The sequence below is a fragment of the Aythya fuligula genome, chromosome 5 (assembly GCF_009819795.1).
Source record: "Aythya fuligula isolate bAytFul2 chromosome 5, bAytFul2.pri, whole genome shotgun sequence".
Lineage (NCBI taxonomy): Eukaryota > Metazoa > Chordata > Aves > Anseriformes > Anatidae > Aythya > Aythya fuligula.
In genome coordinates this window covers 13,862,087-13,869,260 of record NC_045563.1, presented here as the reverse complement: position 1 = coordinate 13,869,260, position 7,174 = coordinate 13,862,087, and the positions used below count along the sequence as shown (strand labels likewise).

The window sequence follows — 7,174 nt, the reverse complement described above, 5'->3', positions numbered from 1 at the left end:
TCTTTTTATACAGTTCTGGTGTATACCAGGATAAGTGAAAAAATAAAATAAAAAAAAAAAAAATGAGAGAAGACTGTAGAAGTGTGAAGTACAACTGATTAATTTTGTACTAGACTGGACTGTAACTTGTAACTATTAAGTTTTGTATCAGTTCTCATTGTCTTTGAGAAACATACTCACTGTCTGGCATAGTGTTGAATTCTGAAGAACTTTGTCCAAGAAAGCTGGAATATCCTTATGCAATTTTAATTGGAACAGGAATGGAAGAGAAATTCTAGAGAGCTAATTGTATGACAGGATTTGGGAGAAAAAAAAAAAAAAAAAAAAAAAAAGTCCAATTATTTATCCTAGTAAGGTAAGAACCAAGAAAGATAGAGATATTTTCTGAATATGCATGGAGCTAAGGATTCGTATCAAACAGGAAAAAAAAATTAAGCCAATGAGGTCCAAATAGCAACCTCTGGGTCAAAATCAGCCTGCCATTTTTTCCATTGAGGACACAATGAACAGTTGTTTGAGTAACAGATCTTCATGTATATACAGTCTTTTCCCTCCTTTCTCCATGTGAATGGTCTACAAGTGACCATTATGACTTTTTGGTGCAGTGAAGGAGCTGAGGAGGTGTCCACCCTGCAAGTACCACACCATGCAGTGTCCCAGGCTGCTGCCACCATTGCATCACTGTAGAGGGCAAAGCCCTGCTTCTGAGATCCAGTTTACTCATTTCTCAAAGCTCAAACAACCTGATTTGAGAAACACAAGAAACAAGATGAGTAAAACAAACAGCTTGGTGTTTCAGGGTAAACAAATATAATGACCTCATTAAGATGGCTGAACATTGCTAGTATCATAGCTAATATCAGCTGTTATTAGCAGAGAGTAGGCCAAAGCAAGAAACACTGGTTCAGCAACACATACACTAGAATTGGCACAATACAGAGAAGATTAGCATGGCACCTGAGCATGAATAAAACACAAGTTTGTGAAGCATTCCATATTTTTGATTCTATGTTGTGGCATTAAGGGACACTGTTTAGCGGTGGGACTCAGTAGGTCAGGTTGGTGGTTGAACTTGATGATCCTGAAGACCTTTTCCAACATAGATCATTCTATAATTATAACAAAAAAAGAACCCAGGATGTTTTCAGCTAATTCACAGCTTGGAACAGCCTGTAGTGATGTGGATGCCACACCTCTGTGGGCTCCTCCACCATGCAGAAATACTAGAGTTGTTCTATAATCATAAGCCTAATTGTTTGTGTACCGCTTACAGAATGTGCTAGAGTCACATACATTTTGTCATTTAACAGATTTGGTACACAGCACACTGAAAGTCCCATGTAACTTTGCCTAGGGAAAGAATTTCCCACCTGTATGAGCAGCAACATGCTGCTTCTACAGCTGAGATAAAGGCAATAAGATGGAAAGCAATCACCCCATGCATTTTGCCACTCTCAGCACCAAGTGAGGGTTGATTTGTGCAATCAGTACATTAAGGGAAAAAATAATGAAAAACCATTAATCCAAATTTTCCTCTAAGTTTTTCCAATACTGTTATTATTGCCAGTTCTAGTCTCTGTTGCTGACTCATGCTAGGAACGTAAGCAGGATAATTAGGTTTCAGGTCAAGCACTCATCAATTGCCTGACAAGGTAAAGAACACATTTTCTTCAAACTGTCAAGCATCTTAAAGCAAAGTTTAATTTCTCAGATAATGCTTCCACCCCCCCCAAAAAAATACAATGCATTTCTCAGACTTTAGTCTTGATAGAGGAAATACTAACAAGCGTAAAAATAATAATAATAATAACAATAATAATAAAAAGAGAAACAACAACCTTACCAGCTTCTTTTAAGCCTTCCTCTACACTTTCTCCTGCTTCCCCTTATGATTCTGGTTTATATCACCTCACCCTGTAGTTAATCAGCCTGGTGCTGACAATTAGGCTTGTTAACTCTCTCCTTGCAAAAGGCTTGCTCTCCAATTAGGCTGCCTGGAATACTGCAGGCAGACAGAAGAGAACAGAAGAGAAGATGGCTGTTCCTGGTGCTATAGTCCCAACAGCATCTGCAGGAAGACCTGGCAGTAAAGGGTAGAGCTTTTAACCCTTGAGCTGCTAAGGCATTTTAACACACTGTACTGTAAAGAAACTCAGTTTGTGATTAAAACAGGATTTTGTTTGTTTGCTTGTTTAATAAAATATTAAAGATCCAGGCAGGCACGATGTAGGAGTCACAAAAGTACCTGTTCCAAGTTTAGTACTTAACTCACCTTATTTACATAGGGTGTTAAATGCCAAAACAGCTTATTACAGGTAAACCATAATACAGTCTTGTTATATGTCATACATACAATTCCATCACAAGCTATTTACTGTCTTTCTTCGCATATTTACTGACCAAGATCTTAATTCTGATCACTACTGTTTTTCATTCAGTCAACAACTGATTTACCCTCTTGCACTGTGATGTCTCTGTGCTGAATGTTCCCAGTAAACTTGAGATATGCATTCTGGATTGCTTTTGTGTAGTACTGTAGTACCATAAAATATATGATGTTGATGTAGGCCTGGGGCAGAAACAGTTGTGAAAGTATCAGCAGCAGTCATGAGAGATAGTGGAGCATTATGTATTTAGGGCTGTGAATGGAGACTGTTTCTGGGAAGTTTTTCATTGTCCATGGATAGTAGCTTACGGATGGGGCAAAGAATATGGACAGTCTGGGGCCGTGGCACTGAAACTGCTCTAACAGGCATGATTTTTGAATACCATAACATACTACACTGGGTTAATTTTCATGCAATAATGCATGTATTTTGGCATATTACTAATAATGTAGTCAGTGGAAAGATATCCATTGTTGCTGACAGCATAAGAGTGGCTCTGTAGACAGTAGGTCATGAAGAGTGACTGGAGTTTTTATTTTAGCACTATATACTATATAGTTTTTCAGTGAAATGGCTAGGTTTCAAATGTTACCTGCCAAACACAGAATTGTTTAACTTCATTCTTGTGTTAGTAGCTGTACTGGAGTTAACAAGACTACTCCTCCTGTTGAAGGTCAGGCCTCTGACTAAGTATTTATAGCCTTATTAAAAACAAAAGAAATTCTGAAAAACAAATACTTATAAAAATCTGTATTATTGAAACTAGCCAAAGTTCAGCAATGTTTATTTTATTCCCTACTATACTTCCCACGTGCTATGCATCTGGGAGTCATTTATTATGGAAGTGTTTACGGAAGCTATTGATAACAGTAATGTACAAACATCAGTTGTTTTTCATGCTGCTGAAGACTTTATGGTTCACTTTCATAAAGACTTAACAGAAGCGCAGTGCTGAGGAGGCCAAAGTAGACACTCCTTAGCTTGGTTTGATGAGTTAAAGCTTCAGTGATTCTTCTGTGGAATATTAACTACAGTAACAATACCGTTTTAAATGAATTAAAATTTAAAAACAGCTACTCAGTTGTCTCCCAGGGAACTAGTTTATAGTGATGTTTCATTTAAAATGATGTTAAAATCTTGACTTTTGTTAAAAGTAAAATATTAAGGACTGTTTTTGCTCTTACAGCTATGCAGTGTTAAAAGTCCATCTAAATGAAATTGTTTTCATTCAGTCCCATAACAATTAAATTTCCTCCAAGAGCGACTCTACCTATTATAATAGAGCCTCTGTAATCCAGATTTATCCTTTAGGAATTGAAACCCTGTTGACAGGTTTCAGTGGACATTGTTTGCATACAACTTTTGACTTTGATAACACATAGTTAATACAGAATGGAGAAGAATAGGCATATACCCCCTGGCATCAAACAAGAATGCATGATCCTTTTCTTTTTCAGACAGCCATTCCTAGCCAACTCCATCACAGATTGGCAGATCAATGCAAAGAGGACAGCACAGAAAGAAAGTAGCGTATACAAGGACGACAGAGAAGGTGGCAAAATGCAGAGAATACCAAGGGTATTGTGGAAGTTTAAAGCAAGACAAAGAACCCGAAGGTAGGGAGATGTGGAAAGAGCATTTTATAGAGCTGGTCAAAGATGTCACACTCAAATATCTATTTCTTGAGACAGTGGTGTTTTTGACAGAACAACAGTTTTCATGGGAAGATTTGTCATTTGGGTGAACATTTTAGATTGCTGACATATTTCAACACATCAAACCACAAAGACTTGGGTGGCTGAAAATTATTATTATTTTTTTCCATGCATGACAACTTTTAGGAAAAAATATAATTCTTCAATGGGTCTTTTTATTGGGATAAAAGTTTATTCTCCCCCAAATAATTTATTTAGTATTCAGATAAAAACAGAAATGGAACAAAAGATGGACAAAAAGGACAGAACTGGAAAGAAAAATATGAAAAAGAGAAGTGAGATGGAATATGTCTGGTTGAAATTTCATGCAAGGGAAATTGATAATGAAAAGAGAAAGCCTAAGGGGAGATATATTGTGAACAAAAAATAAGAAGGCAAGAAAATAAGATAAATAAATAAATAAATACAAGATGGTGGAAAAATATATGGGCAAAAAATCATCTTTCTTCTGCTCCCTGCTAATGGCGCTAGAAGTTTCCATGTTTTCAGTTTGCCAAGAAACTCAGAATATCAACTAAGTTTGTTCACTGTTTTGCTTGAATTTATGCTTTTCTTAATGAAGTCATTTTTGAAATCAGTAGGAAGCATTAACAGATGTATATAAAATGGCAAGGGACATGCAGGTGGTGCTCTATGGGTAACTGAAGTACAGTTATGGTGTAGTGTATGCCCCTTCTCCTGGGGGATGCGTGTTTTATCATAGCCTTCAAAGTTTTAGTCTGTACTGTAAAAGAAGGCATGGGAAGTCAGTTACAGAATTTGCAAGCTTGGGGGAATCCCAAAGGCGAGGATTTTTTTTTTTTGTTTTACTCAAAAGTTGTAACTGCGCACCCAAACTTCCCCTACTTCACTGTGCTTTACCCCACTGTTCCTATGGTGCTGTCACTCTTCAGTGCCTTTCCCTTTTGTTTTCCTGAGAACCCTACTGCTATTTCATGTAAAACTCGTGTCCCTTTCAGCTCTCCTTTCTCTGTTCCAGCTCTCCTTTGCTAGCCCCATTCTGATCCCACCTTTGTGTTTTTCTGCAGTACTCAGAAACTCCTCAAAGCCACAGTTCGTAAGAGAGCCCAGAGAAGAAAGGCTACGCTGGGCTATGCATTTTCAGGCTTGAGCCCACTTTTTGTATCTGATCAGGATTTATTTTATCATGTCAATATGTTACAACAACACAATCCTTCCTATTGTCTGCTGAATAAACTAACTCAGACTAGTTTAAAAATGCAAGCCTAAACTCTGTGTTTACAGGGAATCCTATAACTTGCTTGCATTTTTTTTTTTTTTTTAAAGAGGAAATCATGTTGTTAACAGCCACAACGAAACAATGAATTTAAAAGATGAGGCTAAGCAATTCTTAGCTGGAAGCTTATGTTGTACACAGCAGCAAAACACAGACTACAACACAAGGGAGGAGCCACTGTAACTGGATTTTGCTGTGATCTCTAGATTTTCGATTGAAAGGATCATGTCTAAGGTTCTATGCTGGTTCTTTTCTCATAGGCTCTCAATACTTAGAAATCTTTTCTTCCACTCTTAATTTGCCTGGAGCAAGGCTTTTATCTAGACTTTTAGCCAAGAGGCACCTGCTGAAATATTCATTGGCAGAAATTGTGCCATGGGTGTTTTTCCCCATTTGTCCAGTTCTGTGTCATTAAAATAGGGCTGAGTGCAATGAAAATAGGATTTGACACAGAAGAATGGCATTCGCTCAAAAACTTTATATAATAGGCAATTAACCCTTTTGAGTGCAAGAATTTAAATACTAAAGACTGCTGAACAGTACTCTTTGTCAATGGCCCTTTTGCACCACTTCAAAATAGAATTGAATATTACAACTTCAATTTGTGGGAGAATCAAATGATAATCTGCAAGCTTTTTTTTTTTTTTTTTTTTTTTTTGGGTGATTTAAAGATTTTGCTGTTTGATTTTTTTTTACTGATCTCTAACTGAAGGTGATGGTCATTTGAGAAAATGCAAAGTTGAGAAAATGCCATGAAACCAGAGCCTTTAAAATTTTATAATGTGCACCTAAAGTCTGTCTATCCTTCTCTCCTTCCTTTTGTCCTACCTTCCTGCCTACCCTCCTGCCGTTTTTTTTTTCCTAATACTCGGATAGTCATAAAAATGATTCAAATGACATTTTTGTTTTGGATTTAGGTCTGGGAATGGAAATGTCAGTTTTCAAAAATCTCAGAGGATAAAATTAAAACTGAATCAAAGAGGTACATACAATTAAACCTGGGTTATTTTTGACCTTATAGAAAATGAACCTCGAAGTTCTCCAGTTAGCCTTGTTTTGAGTAGGGGTAAGGCTGGGTGAACTCTGAGGGTCTCTTCTGACCAAAATTATTCTGTGATTCTATTTTATGATTCTAATATGAGCAGATACTTAATTTACAGGAACAGAGGAGTAATTTTTAAAAACATAGTTTCAAATATAATCAGTTTTGTGGCAGCAGGTGGTACAACTCATCTTCAGTATGATATTACTTCACCCTGTGTTTGAGGGTCTAATCCTAGGCCTGATCTAATTGTCCTCACAAGAATGTAAATCCAATGACATACAAGTAAATTCCTTGTAGACATATTGGAAATGTCCTTGTGTGGTTGGATCCTGCTATAATACAGACATGTGATACTTTAACAGTCTTTCTCTAAAGATCTCAAAGTACATGCTACACAATCACAAATAAAACTGTGTAAAATATGAAATGGAGAAATATTCATCGTCTCATATGTATCAGTATAAAAACAGACACAAAAATCAAGCAGGTTTCTCAAAGATTTTGCAACAACAGTAAATGGTATATTACTATTGTGCATCCACATGGTATATAGAGCATGCAACCAGTGGGTAGCAAAGGATGGGACAGTTTAATATACTATCCCTCTGTTTGCTTGACTATCACAACTCTGGGCTCCTTTAAACAGCATTATTTGCTTAGGAAAGCTGTATCAAAACTTTTACAACTGCAGTGCTGTGTCTTGCAACCCCACCCTTAGTCTTCTTCCCTTGCATTGGACAGACTTCCAGAAGGTAGGAGCAAAGAGAGCATGGAGGTGCCTCTGGGCAGT

At 37.0% G+C, this 7,174-nt stretch overlaps 1 non-coding gene across 1 annotated transcript; it reads left to right on the top strand.

Annotated features, from left to right (window-relative positions):
- The first annotated feature begins 899 nt into the window (after nt 1-899).
- On the top strand, nt 900-1,002 carry LOC116490420. The gene has a single exon (XR_004253377.1). It is a non-coding gene; the product is annotated as a U6 spliceosomal RNA (small nuclear RNA).
- Nucleotides 1,003-7,174: the final 6,172 nt, after the last annotated feature.